The following is a 24,922-nucleotide window of genomic DNA, read 5'->3' on the forward strand; positions in this document are numbered from 1 at the left end:
GCCATGTGAACCTCTTGGATGCTAAAAAAAGGGTGCTGCAAAAATCATGCTCATTGTGTTGCTCAAAAGAGGCAATGGCTAACCTCGTGGTTTTTTCTCAGTCTTGCTGAAAACATTGCTTTACTACTGAAGAACCATCCTTGTGCTATTGAAGGACCGATTAGAGGCCTCACCATTGTGTTGTTGTGCTGCACCACAATCTATCCAAGACCTACGTGAACCCTTGCCGAAGTTGCTATTCACTTGCTCTCTCTTCCACTCAGTGTGTCACTCTGAACCTTGTGTGTGACTACTGCTGTAAACCGTGGCTTGATTAAGGATTGTGTCAATCTATCTACTAATCTGGTTTGAAATACATTATCTCAGTCTACAGTAAATCTAGCCTAGTGACTGTTAAAAAAATTGCATCTCTTTGAGTTTGATCCTGAGAAAAAAGTGCATGATAGCTAGTTTTATGCTTGAGCTTTGTTTTTTTAATCTATGCTAAACTAACTAGAGTTGAGGATAAGGAGGAAGGGATTTTGACATTGGAGAAAACATGTTAGAAGTGCTTGTGTGTACTGGTTGAATAGTAAACCCCAAAATTAAAATCTGATTAATCTAAAAAGACTGTTAAAACCGTGTATACACTAACTCAGTTCTGTAACTATCTATGTGTCAGTCACAATCACACCATTCATGGCATATCTCTCATTTTAGACCATAAAAATTTATTTATGATAGCTTGCTGGAAAGCTAACACTCGTGTCTACACCTTCCATGTTTTGCATCTTTGTTGATTCATTCATTGTGATTGTCAAGAGTGGTCTAGAATAGAAAAAATAGTCATTTGGGTGGCTGTTCATGACTATATCAGTCTGAACCCTTGTTTGGATAATATTGGAGTCATACGATCTCCGATTCAAATGATTTTTACTTTTCTGAATCATAATTAAAGTTTCTACAACTTTCATGTTTGACAAACTTGCTAAATCGATCATATGTATGGTTAAAAGTGTCTTGAAATAGACAAAATAGTCTCATATGTGACTGCTTAGGACTGTAACAAAGTCATACAACCTCTAATTCAAGTGATTTTAGTTTTCCTAAATTCAAAACTAAAATCTCTACAATTTTTGTGTTTGGGTATTTGGCTAAATCTTCACAAAACTGCCTCATTTTGGCCTGTCCCTACTCGACAGTTCCAGCAACCCCGCTTGTAAACACTAGTCCTTAGACCTGGTGTCACTTCCGTATCTCAACCATCAATGGTCAGAAATTCATGATTTTAGGATCGTTGGCAAGGCAAATTTGCCACCTACAAAGTCTGCTTTGGTGCTATCCATCAGTTTGGAGCGCAACTAGATCAAAACAATCCTGAACTAAAAAATTTCAGATTTAAACCATCATGGTTTAGCTTCTGTGCATCAAGATCCATTTGGATCTTGAATCGTGGATCAGCCGCTTGCTAGATCTACATCATTTTGGTATCAAAGCATATACATATACATATATATCTATTCCATAGTTGGTTTCGTATAGTTATTTATTTTATTTTTGAAAAAGAACAAAAAATTTTAATGTTCATAGATTAGGTCTAGTTTAGATCGTGTCGCTTCCGCAAAGTACACATGGCGTGTACCCATATTCGCGAGGCCAACTCTAGTTGGGTTGTGGCACCATCAACACTCCTTTCTCAAACCGCCTACTAGACCTAATTTTGACCTACTTGATTTGTTGTTCTCACCCTCTAGTATCTTGTACCTCCTAAATCATCACCATTAGAGGCCTTACACCCTTACCACACTATGTCAACTAGGATATAGCCCCCTAGATATGTCAACCGCAAGCCCAAAGTGCTTGAAACTACATACACAATCTTCTCTCTTCCGTCATACTCCAACTAGAGTACCTATTTATTGTCAACCTAAAGCTCCCTTTCGTCCCAAGTTCCAAACCTTCAAAATCGGTTCTTGAACAATACATCAACGTGCTCCCATCTCACAATGCAGACTTTCAACAACCAACACAATGAGCAGAGAACCATAAGTGATCATGAACCACTCCAATAACTACATTAGTGAAGTGAAGAAGTATTTTGTGCGGTGGATAGGACTTTCAGAGAGTGAAACAACATGAAAGAAATCATCTAGCATGAGAAAGCATCACCAGCTCATAGAGGTGTACCATGCACGATTAACACCGAGGATCGTGCCACCTTAGGTGTGAGAGCGGGTTTCAAATTGTCAAGTTTTTTACTTTATTTTACCTTATGTTATACCTCTTCACCCTTTCTAAGTGTTGTAATGAGTTTTGCCCTAAGATCCCCGTTTACTAAGTGATACAAAACCATTTATACATGCTTACTTTTACTATAAGAAGTTTATGCTTTTTTGCCTTCTTGCTCTCCCTTGCTCTATGCCTCCTCTCTCTTTTTATATGATTGTATGTGTGTGTGATTGTGTTATTGCACGTGCGTTCATTGAGTGATTGCTTATGTGCATTCACAACACACTCGAGAGGCCAGCCTTCGGTGTTGGGGAGTACCGGGGTGAGTCAAAGGGGTCTCTCGTGACACCTACTATGCTATAATATAGTGTCATTTTCAAAATCATCACCATTGAATGTGGACAAAGATACATTGGTGGCAGCCAGAGTCACCATAAGTTTGCACTCAAGTATTTGTGTCTTTCCTAATAAGTCATATATATATACTTCCTTTGAGATAAAATAAGACAATCAGGTTCTTGTATCACTTCAATATCTAAGAAGAAATGCAACTGTCTCAAATATTTGATAAAAAAATATTTTTTCAAAATCAAGAATTATTTGTGAACTGCAGGTGATGATGATATCATCAACATAAATAAAAACATAAACAATGATGGTCTTATCATGCTTCACAAATAAAGCTCTTGATTCAATGAAACCATGTTCAATCAAATAGGAAGTAAGCCTCTCAAACCAAGTTCTAGAAGCTTGTTTCAAGCCATAAAGGACTTGGGAAACTTTTTGTCTTCAAAGCCAAGAGGTTGAACCATATAGATCTCCTCTTTAGAAAACTATGTATAAAGATATTATTTACATCAAGTTGATAAATAACCCACTTACTGCTTATGAAAATAGCAATAAAGACTCTTATGGTGGTAGGTTTCACTACAAGACTATAAGTTTCAAAATAATATATCCTCTCAACTTGATTGTATCCTTTAGCTACAAGCCTTGCCTTATAACAAGCAACGGAACCATCAACATGTTCAATGCGATATATCTACTTTTGAGATCCATTTGAAGGAACAAGATTTTATGTTTGATTTTTATGGAGAGAATTCATTCTCTTCTTCCATGGCTCTAATCCACCTTGAGTCGGTTTGAGCTTGTTCTAAAGTATGAGGTTCAATTTCCTCTTGAGATAGGATACTTATGAGACACTAGGAAATAGGGTATCTAATGACAACATATACTTTAGGTTTCCAAGTGTCATTCTATGATCGGGTGATCATTGGATGTGTTCTAAGAAGGTATTGTGATGACAGATCAACAACAAGATTAGGTGAAGGCTTGAAAATAGTTGAGTTTTGGGACAATTCAGTTTGGCCATCATTGGTGCTTTACTCAGTTTCACTAACAGTCGGGTTGGTATCACTTGGATTCTCATTGTGTGCCAAATATTGTGCTAGTTCGTATGCATGATAAGGCTCATGTTCAGCACACACTAAGGGTTAAGCATGACCTAGCTAAACAGGTGAATGGACAGGTTTGGTGAAAATGGCAGGTGCATGGACAAACTTTGTAAAAATGTTTGGCATAGACTCAATATGAGGGGCAAATACGGTATTTGGTTTTTATGACTTGATCCATGAAGAAACCTTCTGAAACGTTATTGGATCTCTAGTACCAGCAAAAAGAAATCAACCTTCAACAAATGTGACTTTCCATGAGAAAAAAACTTTCTTTAAAGCAGGTTCATGATAAATATATCCTTTATGACATGATCCGTACCCAATAAACACACATGGTCTTGATTTGGGATCTAGTTTAAAGGAATCATATGGCACCAAGATGGGTAACAAACACAACCAAAAGTTCTCAAATAATCATAACTAGGGATTCTCTTAATAAACAACTCATAAGGAGATTTATTTTGCAATATTGGAGTTGGCAACCGATTAATAAAATAAAATGTTGTCCAGAAAGCATCAAACCAAAAATTTAACTTCATAGAGGCAAATATAAACATGCTTAGACCAGTTTCAGCCACATAATGATGTTTTATCTCCATTATCCCATTGTATTGAGGAGTATGTGGACAAGAAACCCATCATTTTATGCCATGTTTATCCAAATAGTAAAAAAAACTAACATTAATGAACTCGCCCCCTTTGTCGCTATGAAATATTTTGATCTCATGCTCAAGTTATTTTTTCACAATATTCTTGAAAGTTTCAAAACACTTTTGAGCATCAAATTTCTTAAACAAAGGAAATATCCATGAGAATCGAGAAAAATCATCCACAATCAATAAATAGTACTTGTATCCTTCTCTTGAAGGTCTTGAGGTCAGTCCCCATAAATCAACATGTATAAGCTCAAGATGCTTAGAAGCAACATATTCTAAAATTTCAAAAGACAATCTGTATATTTTTTTCAATAAAGCAACTTGAACATAAATATCAACTATTATTTTCTTAGAAAATTGTTTTTCCTAAATAACTCAATAACTTTGTGTCTGGGATGACCGAGACAATGATGACAAACACTTGTCTCTACCTTATTCTTTTTGACAAAATTGGTTGTTGTGCCACCAATTGAATCCCCTTGATGTTTTGTCAATTGATAAAGACCACCTCTATTCGGCTCTCTCATTAGCACCTTTTCATTCTGCAAATCCTTAACCACAAAACCATAAGAATAGAACTCAAACATGCATCAATTATCTTGGGAAAACTTGGCAACTGAAATCAAATTCTTCTTAATAATTGGCACATGAAGAGTATTATTCAAAACAAATTTATTATTGTTAGAGTAAAGAGATATGTTACCCATACTGATTGTCGAGATGCTAACACCATTTCCAACAATGATAAAGTCCACTCCATAATACTCCTTTCTTATCATACTTTCATCACTAGCAATCACATGATGTGTGACTCCTGTGTCAGGGTATCACTCATTCTCTTGGAATGACACTACAAGAATGAGGGTCAATAGCAACAATGAAAGTTGCCATTGTTGCTCTCTTTGTCACCATTATAGATCTATAACGACGACAAAAAAATGGCCGTCTAGTTTTGGCCTCTATTAATTAATAAAGGTGACAATTATAGGCCATCGTTAAAGGATACATCTCAATAGCGGTGACTTAGCCTATAACAATGATGAGCCTATAATGATGACTTCATAGTCACCGTTAAAAGTGATAACAATGAGAACTAAATCGCTATTATACACTATAGGATATGACAAGTTTAAGACCTATAACGGTGACACAGGCATGTCATCATTATAGGCCTTAAACCTGCAAAAATAAATTTTTATATTGCAAATAGAATTCAACAATAACAATGCTAAAAAATTCAACAATAAGAATGCAAATAGAATCACTAACAATAACAATTCAAACATTACTTTCAACAAAATTCAAGCAATAACAATGCAAATGAAATAACTCAAACAATAACAATTCAAACATTATATTCAACAAAATTCAAGCAATAACAATGCAAATGGTAGTCTTATCTATAAGAAAATAAGAGAGATCTAGGATGGGGGGTTTTGTCTAATAGAATCCATGAAAGTATGCAACTACTCTCCAAACTTTTTTCTTCTCTGTCTCACTCCCGGTCTTCTTTCTCTCACTCCAGTTGTTCTCTTAATTGTTGGAGCTCCAACTGTGTTGTCTCTAGCTGAGAAGATAGCTCTAAAACACATGTTTTGCCTTTAGATAGAATGACAAATTGTTATCATCGCAAAATTTTACTTTTGCAAGTCAAATTGACCTTTAAAAAAGTTTTGAAAATAACTTGCCTCCGTTTTGAAAAATATGGGAAAAATTGAGAGGATGGGACTCCCCTGTCAGTACAAAGTTCAACCGTTCCTGATGCCATAACCAGGGGTAATCGAACCAATGATCAATCGTGTGTTTTGCTTTGCTCAACTGTCTAAATCATTATTCTATTTCCTAAATGCACAAAGAAGCAGGCATGTTCTATAAACTTTAAAAAAAATGCAGATTGAAAACATGATGTATGCTTGTTAAAATTTGATGGAAATACTTGGAAGAGGGATGCTTTGAAAATCGTGAGCCAGGCTTAGAAAATACTTTTGAAGAAAAGAAAACTTGAAAAATCATGAATTGGACTTAGAACATTGAAAAATTTCTTAAAAAGTTGAAGACTTTGAGAAAATCGATTTTGAGGAAAATGACTCAGAAAATGATGTTGACTAACTTATATGGTGAATGAAATGTGGTTTTATAAAATCATATTTGGAAAAAAGAAGTTCGAAACATCTTTGAGAAATCCCCTTTTTTTCAGAAATCAATTTTGTATGAAGGGATTTTATGTTCCTTATAGAATTTGAATAAAATAAATTCGCCACATATCCCTGACTATGGCCACAAATATGTATTGAATATATCTCATTTGATTCTAAAAGAAAAAATACTTGGAAAATCTTTTAAAAATATGCAATGATTTTTGAAGATAGCCTAAGGGTGTACCGTTTGTAACTTAAAAGAAGATGATAAATATGAGTTTTGCTCGTATTTTGACATTGGCCACAAATACGAATTCCACAGAGTTTATTAACTCCTTAGAAGCAGGTTCACGTGTCATTTGTGTTGACCATTGTGAATTTGAAATATGCATGAATAATCAATCATCATGATTAATATTAAAATTAAACTATATGCAACTGCAACCCTAATCTAAACAGGAAAGTAAATTGTTCTTATTCCAATATTACAATTACAATTACAATTTACATCAATAATTAGAGAGAAAAAGGAAAAATAAAAGAAAATCTAATCTTGAGCTTTCCTGCAAAATTAGCAAACAAGTTAGTAGAAAAATGTTAGCTTTTCTGGATTTATCCAACAATATTTGGAAATTGATGAATTTATCTAGATATAAGCTTTTTTCCATGCTTTCCTGAAATAAAACCAACTAAATAACATAATAGATGATGCATAACTAAATAAATAATAAAGGTAAACAAATTGAAAATTCATAATTGAGGAAAAAATAACCAAAATACCCTTGAAGATTAGAGTTAATTACAAAATAAGGTTAAAAATTAGGGTTTTTTAGAAAAGATCTTTGTAATAAGCTCAATCTGGAGACCAAACGAATTCAAAACGACAACAAATCGAGTAGAGCACCCTGATATGATTATAAACATGATCAAATCCTAAAAATATAAAACTTTTCATGAAAAAGATGAAATAATAGAAAAATATTGTTTTTTGCCCGTATTTCAGTTGAATCAGGACTCTGTGGGCATCTTATTTTTATGAAATAACTAAATAACATATCAAATGACTTCTAAAAATCATAAAAATCGGCATGGGCATTGATAATAATCCTAAAAATAATATGCAATCAAAACATAATTTTTTGTGATTATTTTGGATATAAATATTAAATAAAAAAAGGGAAAATATGCTATTTTATCTACTATTCCATACCTATTACAGTGTTAGACCAGAATAGAATATAAAATGACAATGACAATTTATGAAAATTTACAAGAATAAACTAGACAAATCAATAAAAATAACCTTTTTTATAAATAAAAAGTACAATTTCTGGTTAGGGAGAAATCACTCCGGCAAGTTTCGCTCGATTCTGGCCAATGTATAATGGTTCAAGAAAAGTAAGTTTTGATTTTGGGTTAAATAAAAATAGCAAACGATGGTGAAAAATCACCAAAATTACACTGGAAAAACTATATATATAAATGAACGTGATACTTTTTACAGATTAGAGAGATCATCTTTGGTTAGGGAGAAATCACTCTAACAAGATGACCCAGGGTTAAACAATGCCTAACGGTTACAGAGAAATAGGTTTTGATTTAGGATGAAAGAAAAATAAAAAATTACCATAAAATTTTTAAAAATTATACACAATAAACAAGACACATATATGAGCACGTTTATTTTTACGGATTTGAAATATGATCCCCGGTGAAGGAGATATGACCTTAGAAAGATGCTTTTGATTCTGCACAACATTTTAATGATGCAAGAATCAGGTTTCGGTTCTTGAATTTATAAACAGGGTTACAAAACTTATAAAATTTTGATTTTTTTATTGGAAACCATAGACAGATGCATGATTCTACCATAAAAAATTTAGATTTAAACAATAAATCTAAACTGGTAAAATAATAGCATAAATAGGCGGCCATAAATCAAGACTGTAAAATCTAAAACCCTAGAACAAAAAGAAATCTAATTAAGTATGCTAAAAACAATAAAACATGTAACTAAGGCTATGAATCATGATTAAACACATAAAAATAATGAAAATATGCATGAGAATGATGAAATAAAAATAAAAACATAGGGAAGCATGGTCAAGAACTTGATTTAGCCATTAAAAGAGGGTTTTGATCCATAGAGGGGTCAAATCTTGTTCTTTTTTTAGGCATTAACGAAATAAATTGAATCTAAGCATTTCTAATGGATCAAAAACGTGTAAAGGGCATTAAACACTCAACTGATAATCTTTTTGAAGCTCTCACACAGTTTCTTGAATGGAAAAAGAAAGAAAAAAGGCATGCATAGGGGGGCGACAATGGTGGATTTAATAAAAAATCAAAGAAAACAAATTAAAAAAAACAAGAGGAAGAAGGAGCTCACCTTGGGATTAATGGAGGCTGCTGGAGGAAGAGCTTGAGGAAGAGGAAGGGTGGCTAGGGAGAGAGAAAGAGCAAGATGGGTCGACCTCGAGAGGTGGGCTCTATTTATAGTTTTTTTAGGCTTAGGTTTAGAGAGTTCCATTTTGGTCATAACTCTCTTAATTAGAAAAAGATAAACTCTAGGGAGGTTGACCCCCCTATAGAGTTCTAATTTAAAAAATAGTTTCGACTTTTAATTAATTAAAATCCTAATGAAGTCCTAAGGAAGTTTGGGAACTTCCAAATGTGGCGTCACCCAATGTGGGCCCCACATTTGGTTTTTAAAGGGGTTAAAATAAAGGTTTTTAAAAGTGGTTTAAAACAAAAGATAAAATTAAAAATAAAATTAAAAATAAAATTAAAGTCCTAAATTAATTGGAGACTTAGGTGATTTAAAAGACTTCTCAAATGTGGCACCACCAATGTGAGCCCCACTTGGGTTTTAAAAAATGATCTTAAAAGGGTGAAAATAAAGGGGTTAAAAACAAGTATTTCAAGAAGCTTTAAAAGACACCTATATTCACTAAAATTTTATGTTTTTGAAATATACAAAACATGGAAATAAAATAAAATTGAATAAAGATGAAGAAATTAGGGTTTGGCGCCCCCTGCAGGGTGGGCCCCACTTGAAGAAAATTGAAAAACTTGAAAAACTTGAAAATCAATTTAGGAATCAAATTCACAATGAATCCAGATCATTTTTCTAAGGAAAATGCTTTGAAATAAAGGAATATAAAGCTCTGAGGGTTGGCCAAATGGAAAATATAGATTTAAAACCCAGGTTTTTGAAATTGATTTTAAAAGAAAGGTTTTAAAATCGAGTCTGGATTTGATATTTTGAAAACAAGAGTGCTGGATCTCAAAAATGACATGCAATGATATGAAATGCAATGAAATGACATGTGAAATACAAACCCTGGATGAGGGATTTGAAGTCCCGAACCCCTGGCAGAGACAAGGAATTGAAAATTCCTATCTGAGGATAGAAATTGGGTATTGGATATCAGATCCAATCCAAATGTTAATTAGATCTCAGATATAGATGAAATTTCAGAAAAGAAATTGGTCTGAGCCCAGATTGACAATTATACCAGCTTGGAAAATGATAGAATTGAAGTTTTGGATAAAATGACCGAGAAATGATTTTGCCCCTGTAGGGCAGAGAGTGACACTGGAAAATGAGATTTGAACTGGTTTAAACTGAATTGAACCGGGTTCTAGGGTTTCTAAACTCAAATGAACTAAAAAGACACTCACTCAACTAAACTCCTAGACTGAATGATCGAGAAATGACATCATTCTCAATGAGATGGTGAGAAATGCACACTGGAGTGAAGTGAATTATGAAAATATACTGGGGTTGAGCTGAAATGAATGTCAGTTATACTGAGATGAACTAAATCTGGAGCTCAAACACTAGCTAGACTGATTGGGATTAGCTCAATTTTAGCTAAAATGAGCTAAAATGGACTCTAAGTTTGTGAGAAATGAATTTCAATTGAAACTAGACCATTTGAACTCCTCATGAGCTCAAGTTAAATACAAGAAAACTGGATTGATTGGAATTGACTGACTCGAGAACAATTAAGTAGATTTCGAGCTAGAAATGAGCTCATTTCATGAGAAATGAATCAAATTCAGCTGAAATGAACAGTGTTTGCTCATCGTGAGCTCAAGAGAGCTAGAAATGACTAATAATCTACTCTTCTAAACTTTAAAATGAGCTTGATTGACTCTAACTGACGAGGATCTAAGGTGACTTAAGGATAAAATGATAATTTTACTGACAAAAGGGGGGGGGGATGAAATGATGCCTAAACTGAAATGAGCCTAGGTTAGACTCCCAAGGGGATTGGCATCTATTGAAATGGGGTGTCCGAGAATGAACAGGGAAAATTTAGGGTGTCCCTCTTTACTACTAAGCCAGTTAAAAGTCGAGCTTAGTGACAAAGAAAAATACACCAAATTTGGGCTATAAAATGCCCAAGTTAGGAAAATCTAACTAGGTGTGAAAGGATTAGCCCTGGTGATAATGGTAGATATAGAATGGAGAAGAAGATTCACCTCATGGGAATGAGGTTCAAGCTTGACCTTTGATCTGAATGGGAAGGCAAATACTTCACGAAGAAGGCTCAGGTTTAACCCTTACTTGAACAGAAAGACAAATCCCTCACGAGGTGAGGCTCAGGTTTAATCCTTACCTGAACGGGAAGGCAAATACCTCACGAGGTGAGGCTCAGGTTTGACCCTTACCTGAATTAAAAGGAAAATACGTCATGGAAGAACAAGGTTCAAGCTTGACTTGAACGAGAAGGAAAATACCTTATGAAAGAACAAGATTGAGGCTTGACCTGAACGAGAAGGAAAATATCTCGTGGAAGAACGAGGTTCAGGCTTGGCCCTTAACCTAAATGGGAAGGAAAATACCTCATGAAGAAGGCTCAAATTTAACCCTTACCTGAATGGGAAGGCAAACGAAATCCTCGAATGAAGAAACCATAATGGAACCTTCAAATTTCGCTTAATAAACCCAAAAGGGGTTTGCAAAAGGATGAAAAAGAAATTTCCTAAAGCTTTGAAATGAGATTGATCTTGGGTGTCTCATTGCTGAGTCTGATATAGCTTTTATGGTGACCTTTTGCTGGAAATATAAATGTTGGCTTGACCTTGAACCAAAAATTAACTATCTTTGGTGGGACAGTGGGGAACACAGGAAAGTGTAAAAATCTGAGAGCCTGGGCGCTCAGATTAAAAAGAAGGGCAGGACCTTGAAAACTCGTGTTATCAAGTCCTAAAGAGGGATATGGCGATTCTCTAGAAGAGGTATAAGGTGACTCTTTCGACTATACAAAAGATGAATAAGACATTCCTCTTGTAAAAGAGATATAAGGTGACGCCAGCATGTATCAAAATAGACATCAAGTTCTCGTTTCATGTCAGGATAGGTGAGAAATGTTGCAAAAATGATTATAGTTGATTAAAAATGATTGAAATGTACACGTTTATGCAAAAATATATTTCTTCTTCTACTTAGAGTATTACCTCCAACTGGGCTAACTCTGTAGAATCTAGTATCAAAATCAAATTATTGTTGTTGGGCTTCTTCAAGAAAGCTATCCATTTCCTTAATATGAAAAGAGATGAAGGATATTCTTAGTATCATAAAAGGGATTTATGAAAGGATATTGATAAAAGAATTTCACATGAATAAAGATAATTCTTGGCAGTTTGATATCTGAGGTTTACCCATGATGATATTTTTGCACTCTTTTGAGACATAGGAAATTGAGCTTTCTTGGGGTTTGGCGAGTTCATCACATCAGCCTTCAACTTGGTGATGTTTTGATTTTTCCTGAAAGGACACATCACATACTCCTTCAACTGGGAGATAATTTGAGTCTTCTTTGGTTCTAGCAATTAAATTGATAATATTGTTTCTTTGGATGAAAATCTCTTGATGATAACAGTGATCAAATATCTTGAATTTGAAAAATGGTTTTGAATTTTGGAAATAAAACTGTGTTTTTTAAAAATTTATTTCAAAATCACTTGGAATTTTGAAAATGACTTAAAATAATTTGAAAAGATGGCAAATAATGATGCAAAATGATGAATGCTTTGAAAGAATTTGTTTAAAATTAGAATTTAAAAGCAAATTTCATTCTTTAATAGAATTAAAATGAGATTTAATTTTAATATATTCATGACTATGGTCACAAATATATTCTAACTTAATCTTTATTTAAATTTCAAGAAAGAATAAAATTAATTTTTGTGCTTTTATAGAACTTAAGGCAAGATTAAATTTCAATATATCCATAACTATGGCCATAAATATATCTTGATTTAATCTTTACTTTAAATTCTGATAAAAGAAGAAAATATATTTTTAAAAAATATGATGATTTTCAGAAAGAACCTAAAGTGTAGGTCAAATTTTATTCTATAAAAGATAAAAATTCTGTATTGTTCGCATTTTGACTATGGCCATAAATGTGAATCATTTACTTAGGGTTATCTACCTCTTATTAGAATGGTGTATGTGCCATTCGTGTTATCCCACAGTGCTTTTTGAAAAAATAAAATAAAATGAAATGCTTAAAGCAATTATGAGAATTTGAAATACAACTATATGCTCATACATTCTGTTCTAAATAGTAAAGTAGAATTTCTCATTAATCTAGGATTATTACAATCTTTAAATTGAAATTGAAATATTAAAATCCCTAATCTAAGGAAAGGAAATCAGAATCTCTCAAGCTTTCCCTGCAAATATGAGTTAGCACAAGGCAAAAATGCAAAACATAGAAAGAAATTGAAAATATCATGTCAAAACTAATATGTATATGGTTATGCCTAAGCTATAATGGAAATGTACATATTAATGAAGATATAATGCCTAATGCATGAATGAAATGCATATGCATTGGCCTAAGTGCAATGCTTATGCTAAATGAAAAATGCATATGCAATGCCTAAAGACAATGCATATGCTAATGAAGAAATGCATATGCAATGCCCAAGTACAATGCATTATGAAGAAATGCATATGTAATGCCTAAGTGCAATGCATATGCTAATGAAGAAATGTATATGCATTGCTTAAGTGCAATACACATGCTAATGGAAAAATGCATATGCAATGCCTAAGTACAATGCATATGTTTATGAAGAAATGCCTAAGAGGATGTATATGAGAATGCATATGTCAATGACTTATGCTAATGAGAAAATATACATGAGAAATGCATATGCATCTAGCTAGGGGCGATGTTTATGCTAAATGGGGAATTGCATATGAATTTGCCTAAGAGGAATGCTTATGCAAATGAGAAAATGCACAAGAGGATGCATGTGTATTTACCTAAGTAGATGCGTATACTATTGAGATGGAAGGTGTATAGGTTGCTAAAATGCCTATATTCCTGCAACTACAAGACATATGACCAAATTTTAATGCATATACATAGGTATTTGCAGATAAAGAGTGCGGATGCAGGCGACTAGGGGCAGGTGTAGGTTCAAAGTCTACTAGTAGTGATAATCTGACAGACTTTAGTGAGGTATTTGGGCAATAAGATATATCTGGAATACAAAGATTTGGGCATATAGGTATAAATTGAATGGCCTACAACACATGGTAGTGCGACTGAGTGGTATGCTGTGAATGTAAGGGCTTTTAGGCTGGACAAATGCAAAAAAGGTTCTGTTGTGGATTTAAAACAGATTCAGTGGCATATATGGTATTAATATCTGGACACTAAGTGGTTTTGGCAGCATCAAAATCTGATGTGTAGGGATCATGATGTTTCAAATTGCATATCAGAATGCTCTCGATCAACACATTCAGGTGTTTTTCAAGCAGCATGCCATAATGGTGCCAGTCAGTACATATACAACATATTGAGATACTTTTACAAGTGATCCCATAGATAACTCCACACATCATATAAAAATGATTTCATCCGGCAACAACAATGGTTTTGCAGCTGATCAGTGTGCTTCCAACACAACACAAGTGGAAATGGATGCAGCTAGCAGAAGGTTAAGTGATGATGCAATGATCCTTGTTGGGCTGGATACATGTGACTATGCAAAGTGGGCCAGAGATACTACGGGATGAACGGTTCGCAGTAGGAATCATGATGCAATGTGAATGACTAAGCTAACATGCAAATGATTTAACTGAACATAGGTATTTAACTAAACATAGGTATTTAACTAATGGGCAAATATTAATTAATCTACTGTGCTATGCAAGATAAGCTAACTAACTAAAGTAAATTAATTAATGCTGGGAATGTGATGCTAGTATTATGCCATGATATGCTATATTTAGCCAATGATAATAATATGATGTGAGCTAACCAACATGAAGTGTAGGTGAGGTGCTGTGAAGGTGGTAAGTGATGTGTCGAAGACAACAAATGGTGTTGTGGTGAAGACAACAAGTGATGCTACAGTGAGCACAACAAGTGATGCTGTGGTGAAGAATGCAAGTGGTGTTGTGGGTATATTAGATGATATGGTGTGAGCATCTCAAATGATATGTTGTGAGCATATCAAATGATATACTGTGATGAAGTGTGGGACAAAATGCAACGTATAAACAAATGAGGAGTCCAATTATGCAGCGAATTCCAATCAGCAACATGGGTTAATTAGAAAACAATTTCTACTGGTGGATTGATAACCTTAAAAGTCACTTGAGGGGTATAAACACCCCAAATTTTCCTCATCCATTCTCAGACACACCCCAAATGCAGATGCCAACCCTGGTAGATCAGTGTAGGAGTCCAACCCCAAGTCTGTCTTAGAAAATTACCATTTTACCCCCCCTTTTACCAAGAAAATTACCATTTTACCCCTATGTTATCCTAGATCCTTGTCAGTTAGAGTCAACCAAGCTCATTCTCAAGCTCAAAACAGTTAGAATGTCAGTCAATTCTAGCTCACTATAAACAGGTCATGTTCATTTCTGATCATTCCTACCAAAATGGGTTCATTTCCTCAGAAATGAGCTCATTTCTCACTCGAATCCAAGCCAATTGTCTCTGAGTCAGTCATTCCTAGTCAATCCTATTTATCTGAGTCTAACTTGAGTTCACCAGGAGTTTAAGTGCTCCAGTTTCAGTTCAAATCCATTTCCCACAGTAGTGTAGGAGTCTATTTTAGCCCATTTCAGCTGAAATCGAGCTAAGTCCAGTCAGTTGAGCTAGTGTTTGAGCTTCAGCCTTAGTTCATCTTAGTATTATTAATCTTTATTCCAGCTCAAACCAAGTTCTTGTTTGTTACTCACTTCACTTCAGTGATCATTTCTCACAATTTCTCTGAAAATAGCATCGTTTCTCGACCATTCAGTTTAGGATTTTAGTTGAGCCAGTGTTTTGTCAGTTCATTTGAGTTCTAAAACCCTAGAACTCAGTTCAGACCAGCTAAAACCTCAGTTTTCAGTGTCACTCTTGGCTCGGTAGAGACCAGAAACCATTTCTTGAACCATTTTGCCCATTTTTGTCAAAATTATCACTTTTTAAACTGGTACAACTGTCAATTGGGGTCCAATATCCAGATTTCTTCATCTAGGGTTTGTATTTCACATGACATTCTATATTATTTCTCATCATTTCTTATCATTTTTTATCATTTCATATCATTTCATTTTATTTCATTTTCGAGATCAAGAACTCCAATTTTGAAAATTCCAATCCAGATTCAAATTTTAAAGCTTTTCAAAATCAATTTCAAACCTCTGGGTTTTCAAATTGACATTTTTACCCCCAAGACTCTAAATTTAGAAATATTTTTCTGAGAAAACAATCTGGATTCCTTTCAAACTTGATTTTTCAAAATTCAAACTGGATCTGCTCTGCAAAGGGGTATAGAATTTTAAATTTTGAGTTTTATTTCAAACTTGCCAAAAATATTTCATTTAATCCAATTTTTTTTCTGAGAAATCATTCTACCCCTTTGGTTTTCAAAATAAAATTTGAAATTATGTGTGGGCCCACTTCCTAGATGGCACCACACTTAAAATCTTCCAAAAACAAAAAAAATAATGTTCCCTTTTCCTTCTTTTTCTATTTCTTTCTTTTTTATTATTTTATTACTTTATTTAAGAGAAGGCAAGTGGGTCCCACCAAGGTGGTCGACCCCCTCTCCTCTTCTCTCCTTTCCTTTTTCCTTTCTTCCCCTCTTCCCTTTCTTCTCTCCTTTTTCTTTCCTTTCTTCTTCTTTTCCCTCCTTTTTTCCTTTCCTTCTTCTCTTATTTTCTTTCTTTTTCTTCTTCCTTCCCTTTCTTTCCCTTTTTCTTTCTTTTCTTCCTTCTCCCTTTCCTCTCTCCTCCATGTCGTCAGCCCCTTCTCCTTCTTTTCTTCCCTTCCTCTTCCTTTTCCTCCTCTTCTTTCCTTCTTCTTCTTTCCCTTCCTCCCTTTCTTTCCTTCTTTCTTTCACTCCTTTCTTCCTTTCCCCTTAAAGTCTTCTCTTCTTTCTAAAACCCCCAAGCATCACACGGCTGGAGCACTTGGCTCTCTCTCCCATTCACGCCTAACTCATTTATCTCCTCTCAACCCTAACTCCTCTTCTCCTCTATCTTTTCCTCTCTCCCCCCTTTGCAGCAGCTTCATCCTCTTCTTGCTACCAGCCACTCCAGCCATTGCAACTAAAGGTGCAACCGTCCTCCTTGCTCTAGCCACATCAACGACAACAACTATCTTCCTTGGTGACAACCCTCTCCACAGCAAAACCATAACATCATCACCATTGCTTCCAAACCTTTCAGCCCATGGCTCCAGTCACCTCAAGGTAACAACCTCCTCCAGACAGTGCCTAGTAGCCCTCCTTCAATCGGTGCAGCCCACCGTCAGCCATTACAAGTGATTTCCAAGGTAAAACCCCTTTTTTACGAATTTCTTTTATGAGGTTAGCCTAAATCTGGTTCAAAATCGAATTCGTATGGCTAAAAGGTCTGTTTCATGATTTTATAATGTTGGTTTCCTGTGGTTAACGCTGTAGAGGTGAAAGGATCCATCCGATAAGTGTTTCAGATCCTTCCTTCTAATGGCTAACATCAAACAAAACTCTATATCTCCCTTTTTTTCTTCTTTTAGCATGACTTTTATGTAAATCACATGTTCTAAGCATTTTATTTAACTAGCTTTACTGTTTTATAGGTAGTTTATTCAATTTCATTAATGATTGCCTAGATAGTTTATAGGTTTTGATGTTATGGGTGAAGTCTAGTCGTTATTGCATGTGGAAATTTTTAGCAATAAATATTGGAATTTTTGTTGTGTATGCATTTAGTTGTTTTTGATTCCTGCAAAAAACCCATAATGATTTAAGTTCTGCAACTCCATTTTAAAAACAAAAAACCGGACCAAGTTTTCAACCCTATGAAAACGTTGGATCCCCCTATAGCAGACTTGTTAATCCGAGATTTCCCTTATAGGAGATTCGATTCACAATCTGTAAAATACAGTAGATTCATAGAAAGATTTGGCATTTTACTAGATTTTACTAAATTTTTCTGATAAAATTGCTTGCTTTCAAAAATCAGTTTTCATGGACCATTCTGTAACACCTGTTACAGGTTTATCAGGGTCTAGATTGACTTAAATCGATCGTGACTTTCCGATCTATAAGTCAGATGTCCTGACTGTCAAAAGAGGAATTGTTCCTCATGATGTTTTATGTCATTTCTCAGAATATTAGGATTTTAGCATTTAGCTTTCTATTTTTCATAGATTTTAAAAGTTTACCTGTCGATTCCCTGTTATTACAATTTTGTCAGATTTAGGGGTTTGTTAATCCAATGTGTTCTTTTTAACCGTAGATCCAATGCCAAATCTGTAAAAAAGGGATATGATCCTCTATTTGTCTTCAACATCCTCCTAAAATTGCAAAGATTTTGGTTACAATTTACTATTTTTCCTCTAATGTTTGTGAAAGCCTGTCAGTTTGCTTGGGATTTCAAGGTTGCCAGATTCTGACCTAGATTGCCAAAGTTGTAATTCTCCGACCGTAGGTCAAATTCTAAATCTGTAAAAGGAAAAATTCATCACCTAACTATCTACTGTCACCTTGTAAAATTTGATGAATTTATATGGTAAGTCAATACCCCAAATTAGGTTGTCATTAGGATAGGTGTGGGCTAAAAGGCAAAAATCATGGATTTTAGGATTTTTTATTAAATTTCATATCAAAGAATGCCAAAAAATTTTAATTTTCGTATTCCATTCCATTCCTAAGATTAACATAGGTGTCCATGCCAAATTTGGTTTGATTCTGAGTTCAATTGCCATGTGTGTTAGTCAAACTGTGAGAAGAAGGGTGAAATTTGTGTGAAATTTAGGCGAAATTCGATATTTTGGAGATGCCTATGCAATTTTAAAGTTTTAGCATGCATATAATCATATCATATCATCTTATGTTTGATTTTATCTTCATTTGCATCTATTTGAATTTCAAAATTTTTATTTTTACAAAAATTATTTCTGAAAACCCTGATTTCAAGGCCATAGTCTTGTTATCAGGGGCATTTTGGTCATTTTCACCTCAATTTAGAATTTTAAACTTTTATTTTCGAATTTTTATGCATTTACATCATTTATTTCTTATGTTTATATCAGGGAGGTATGAATCATGGTTTATATCTGGATTAAATTTGATAATTTCTTGATATTTTTAGATAAATCTAGAAAAATCTACATATTTGTGCTAACTCATTTTCTAGTTTTGTAGGGATATTCAGAAGAAAGATTTTATTTATTTTTATTTTATTTTATTGATATAATATCAAATATAATATTGGAATAAGAGTTACATTTCTGCATAGAATAGGGTGCATTGCATATAGTTTGCTTTCGTAAATTCTGATATCTGATGTATGGCAATTCATTACAAATTTTCCAAATCCACTATGGTTGACACGAATGACACATGCATGAGCTGTTAGGGAGTTGACAAACTCGGTGGAGTTCGTATTTATGGCCATAGTCACAATACGAATGAGACCCAGATTTGTCATCTTCGTATTAGCCACATTCAACCTACACTCTTAGGCTAACTTCAAAATCACTGCATTTCTCAAATGATTTTCTCAAATTATTTAGAAAATATTCCTTGAAATTACATTCATTTATTCATATTAGCAAATTTTCATCATGAAAACATTTCAAAAGGCCAAATCCTCTTTTATTGAGTTATTTCACTAAGAAATCAATTTTCTCAAAACAAATGATCAAATTATTTCAGAAATCAATTTTCTCAAAGTTTCAACTGTCCTGAGAATCAATTTTTCCATTCAAAAGGTAATCTTCAAAGTGATCCATGATTTTCAAAGGATATCCTTTTCCCAGTATTTTCCAAATATGAGAAGCAAACATCATCTTTTCAAAATGTGCATTTTTCAAAAACTTCATAGCACATGCCTGATTCTCTGTGCACTTAAGAAATAGAGCATGATTTAAATATTTGAGCTTAGTTGAACACACTTTTGATCCTTGGTTCAATTACCCCTAGTAAAGGCGCCAGGAATGGTTGAACCTCCTACCGACAGGCGAGTCCCATTCTACGAAATTTTCCTGCAAATTTAAAAAGTGGAGGCGAGTAATTTTCAAAAACCAATTTTCAAAACTTTGGTCGAGTTTGACTCGCAGAATCATTTCTCTCTCTCGCAGAGGGAGGAATTTTTTTTGCGATGATAACAAGGAGATGATTTACTAAATGAGCTATATGACTGCCAAAATCCAATAATAAGCACAATTCCTGAACACATCAAAGAATGGTGATGTTGCTTAGCTGATCCTGTCCAACATCAATGGCAAGATTGAGTGAATATCCCAGATCCATGACAATATGTGCTGCTCTTGTGTGGAAATCCCCTGTTAGAGTATCCACTTCAACCTCATAAAATGCAGCACCATAGGTATGGTAATTGAATGACTTCCCTTTACCAATTTTCCAATCAAATCCAATATTCGGGGTAATGTAAAAACCATGCGCAGATAGATCAATCCTTTCCAGAAAGCATGCCCTTGCAAGCTCTGCAAAGGATGAAGTCTGTATTTCCACTTGAAGGGGATGTGGGTAGATCTATACATTTCCCAACAACATTAGGCATTATTTGAACTTCCAAACTAGACTGAGTCAAAATAGGTTGATGATGAACGACAATCTAAACAAGAGCAGATACTACTTGAGACACAATCACTAGCAGGGAAAATATCTCAATCACTGTTGTTCCCAAAACAAATTGTGAATAAATCCCTGAATTCTGGTTTTGATAAAATGCTTTCTGATTTCCTGACACGTTTATTGGCATAGATCAAACTACTGAATGGGTTTTTATTAAGAGCAGTAAGTCTAGGAGCGTTAGAAGTATCACTCACAGATCCTATTCTTGGCGTGTTGCTTAAAGGAGGTATGGCATTGTTTGCAAAGCTGATTAGCAGAGTTGAAAGACAGTCTAGTGATGTGCAAAGGATGCAGGAAACAAAAAAAAACCCGATGATGCATATGCAACGAATGCATAGAGGATGAATGCAAGATGAAGTTGATTGGATGACGCCATAGATGCAAATGAACACATCTCCATATGGGATCTGCAAACTAGAATGCACAAGAGAGGGTGATAAAACATGAATATAAAATGAGATATACTCGGTTCAAATAATGCAGTTTATTGAAAGGAGAATGACCAGATGGTCAGTACATGCCACTGATAAAATAAAGAAAACTGTGAATGATGTAGAATGCTTATGTGATGCTGATAAAAGGGGAAGTACAACAGGGAAATGCAAATGTTGGTAAGTGTTGAATTACAACATCAGGATGTAAACCTATCTACGCAATGCAAAAGTGAATACAGATGCACAGGTGTTGACACTGGATCATAGAGATTCAAATGAATCAGATGAACAGAAATGATATAGTAAAATACAAATCAGAAGTTTATTGAATGAGAGCATTTAACAATCATAGCATTCAATGTAAACAAAATATATATGGATTAAAAGGGAACGATCAAACTAATAACACAGATAAGGTATAAAACGTAAAACATAAAATATAAAATATGCCTTCAGATCAGATACACCTATAAGGGAAAATGAAATACGATAGAGATACAGGAATCGACTATGATGCAAAATGAGGGATGAGAAGAAAGAAAAAAAATGAGAATTAATAATAAAAAAAATGTGTGATTCAATTGGATATTGCACAGATGGAAATGAAGTCCAAATATGTTGTTCAATTCGAATGAATCATGATATGCAGTTTTAATTGAATCACGAATGGTCGGATGCCACATAGATGGAAATGAAATCAAAATGCATCATCCGCCACCAATCCGTGAATGAATCATGGTGCTGAAACACTATGAGAAGTGCAGAAAAGGGGAATGAGAGAAGAAGGAAAAGAAGAAGAAGAGGGAAGTGCTTACTGTGGTGGAGCTTTGGAGGAAAGAGGCTCCCTTACAAGGTTTTTCAAAAAGAGGGCTCCTTTACAATGTTTTTCAAAAAAGGGCGGTAAAAGCTACTTTTCTAAAAAAATTTCTTTTATGTTTTTGAAAGAAAACCCTAAAATATGATAGAAATACAAGGGATTTAGGAAATGGAATCCAAATGAGTTTTTTTTTGAAAGATTTTATAAAATATTTGCTTTTTTAAAATTTAAGGATTTTATAAAAGAGTGTTTTTGAAATAAAAGAGTTTAATTTTAAAATTGGGTTTCAAAATGGATCCGGATCGGAGGTTTTGAGAAAATATCGAGTTTGGATCTCAGATTGAAGAAACATGACGAGATTGGATCTGAATAAAATACCCGAGCCAATACAGAGAATTGATTTTTTTGAAAAATAGAAGATCTGGGCTCAGAATTGGATTTGGATATTAGATCTGGATCTGAGATTGGACCAAATATGGAAAATAAAGTTAGATTTCGGATCTTCAACCAGGAACTGAATCCGAGAATTGACTAGAAATCGACCCAATTGCTCAGAAGTTGGGGGTCAGGGGCAAAAAGAGAATTTTTGAAATTTTAAAAAATTTAGGGTGTTTATAGGAAGTCGGCAGACCAACACCCTCTCAATCGCCATCGCCGCACTTGCCTTCCTATATCGTGGATTGACTCATTTCACGCTCAAAGATTCGATCTTAGTAAAAGGGTGTATCTACGCATTGCAGTCTTGGTTCTTCCAACATGTATCAATGATCATGCATTTATTTTAGCATTTTATCATATTAATTCATGCATGATCCGATGAATAATTGCATTAAATTCCCATAATTATTGTTAGTTTTGAGAAAATGTGCAAAGAAGGTAAAAATCATAAAAAGCATAAATTGTGAGTTAATTTGGCAATTTAAGTCGTTTAGGAATCAGTTAGAGATATTCTCTTTAGGATTTAGATTTTAAGTAGTTAGATTAAAAAAAAAATAATCGGCGTTAGAGTTTTTAGGAAGTTTTAATAGTTAGCGTAGGTTTTTAGAGTTTTTAGAAAATACTTTCGTTTTAAGTTTTTTTGAGGAATTTTAAAAACTAAGTGGAGTGTTTTTTAAAATTCCTCTCTTTATAAACCCCACATATGGGTTTGAGAGGGTTGTCTCCACCCATGCTACGTAGCCCTCTTCTCTTCCCCTTCCTCTCCACCAATTTCCTATCTCTTCTTCCTCTTCCTTCCTCTCTTCTTCTTCTCCTCAATTCTCTTTTCTCTTTTCTCTGGTGGAGAATTGCACACCGGCGGCGGCGCAAATGGTGGATTCCAACTCTCTTCTCAACCCAAACTGGTAAGATCTTCCCCTTCCTTTTTCTTCTTCAACTTTCTTCTCTTCTTCTTTTATCTTTTTTTCCCTTCTCATTTTAAGAATTTTTTTGTAATTTGTTTCTTTTGATCGTGTTGTAATCCAAGCATTAGCATCATCGAATCATCACTGCATCTGTGCATACATGACATCTGATTTAATCCAATGCATATCCACTGCATCATGCTGTAATTTTAGTGCATCCACTGCACCTGTGCATCACACGTTGTATTCAATATTCATTAGCCGCAACATCACCGTGAAATCCCTTGATTTCACAGTGAAACTACTGTCGTGATAATCAAAGTAGCTGGAGTTGATCTAAAAAAAAACCAGTTCTGCTTTTCACGATGAAAATCTGATTCACCGTGAAAGCTACTCAAGGACATATTAGATCTACCAGAGTTGGTTGAAGATCTACTGGAACTCCTCAAGGTCTGCCATGAAAGTTCATTGCCGGATTTGTTCTCATTCTGCCGGATTTCTGTTCCTCACGATCGCTGTCGAAATCAGGTTCACGGTGAACCTCTGTTTCACCGTGAAAGTAAAAAGTTCAACGACAGAGCCATCTGTTGGAATCCTCTGTTCTGTTGGAATTCTGTTGTAGATCTGGCCGGATTTACTCGCATGTCTCTGCCAGATTAGCTATCCTCAGTTCACCAGCACCTGTGGTTCACTTCTTCGGCAGGTCATTGGCTGCTCTCTGGCAGTCATTCATTTCAGCCATCGTGAAAGCTGACCTTACTTACCGTGAGGTCGGGCTTCCTTTGCTCTGATGTGAAAAGTTTTTTTCACGGTTAGATTTTTTAAAAAAGATTTTCATAGTTGTATGTTATAAAAACATTTGAAATTCACGGCCTGTGTGATTTTTAAAGCTCATTTTCACAGACTATGTGTGTTTTTAAAACTCATTTTACAGGTGATGTTTATCTAGTATGGTAAGTGTTGCATTTTAGTTTTATTTTAGTCATCGCATTTTATAAATTTTAGGCATTTTAGTTTTGATTTTTATGTATTGTCTTTGGTTTTAAGCATAGCATTTTATACATTTTAGGTTTTAAGTATTGCATTCTTTTATTTCGCATATTTTAAAGTATTTTACATATTTTTTAGTATAGCACTATTTGTTTCATCTTTCTGCTATGTGTGTTCGTATTTTGCAGGAAAGCGCAGAGCGAAGGCAAGCGAGTGAGATACGTGGTGGCGCGTGTCTAACACATGACACGGGCACAGAAGACACATTTTGCTTTTCTTTTAGAATTTAGGAATTTAATTTAATTTTTGAGTTTGTAATAAAATCATTTGATGTAATAGTTAAGTAGTTTCATTTCTCACACTTTTCCATTTTGGGCAATAAAGCATAGTTTAGTTGCGTGTTTGAATACAAAGTATTCTTCGTTCTCTGAGTTTGACCCGGTCTGTACCACTATTGAGAACCGGTTTTTATATTTGGTGTCTGGTTTTCACATTGTTTTTCATATAAAAATATCTTTGCAAAAATCAATTTCACAAAAAAAGATATCAAATTTTTGGCGTCGTTGCTGAGGAACGGAAAAATACGAGTATTCACTTTATTGCCTTGTGTTTGTTCTCGTATTTTAGGTTGTTAGTTTAATTTGGTCTTTAATTAGGATTGTTTAGTGGGTTAATTAGGATTGTTTAGTTTGCTTTTCGTACTTAAGATTAGAACCACGTGTTTGCACAACATAGAGAACAATTTACTTTTCCTGCACAGC

At 34.4% G+C, this 24,922-nt stretch overlaps 1 long non-coding RNA gene across 1 annotated transcript; it reads left to right on the forward strand.

Annotated features, from left to right (window-relative positions):
• Positions 1–23,002: 23,002 nt before the first annotated feature.
• Positions 23,003–24,520, forward strand: LOC149816683 (uncharacterized). The gene is made up of 2 exons (XR_016427553.1): positions 23,003–23,171; positions 24,350–24,520. It is a non-coding gene; the product is annotated as an uncharacterized LOC149816683 (long non-coding RNA).
• Positions 24,521–24,922: the final 402 nt, after the last annotated feature.

This window comes from Nuphar pumila, chromosome 14, assembly GCF_984573655.1.
Source record: "Nuphar pumila chromosome 14, dmNupPumi1.hap1.1, whole genome shotgun sequence".
Taxonomy (NCBI): Eukaryota; Viridiplantae; Streptophyta; class Magnoliopsida; order Nymphaeales; family Nymphaeaceae; genus Nuphar; species Nuphar pumila.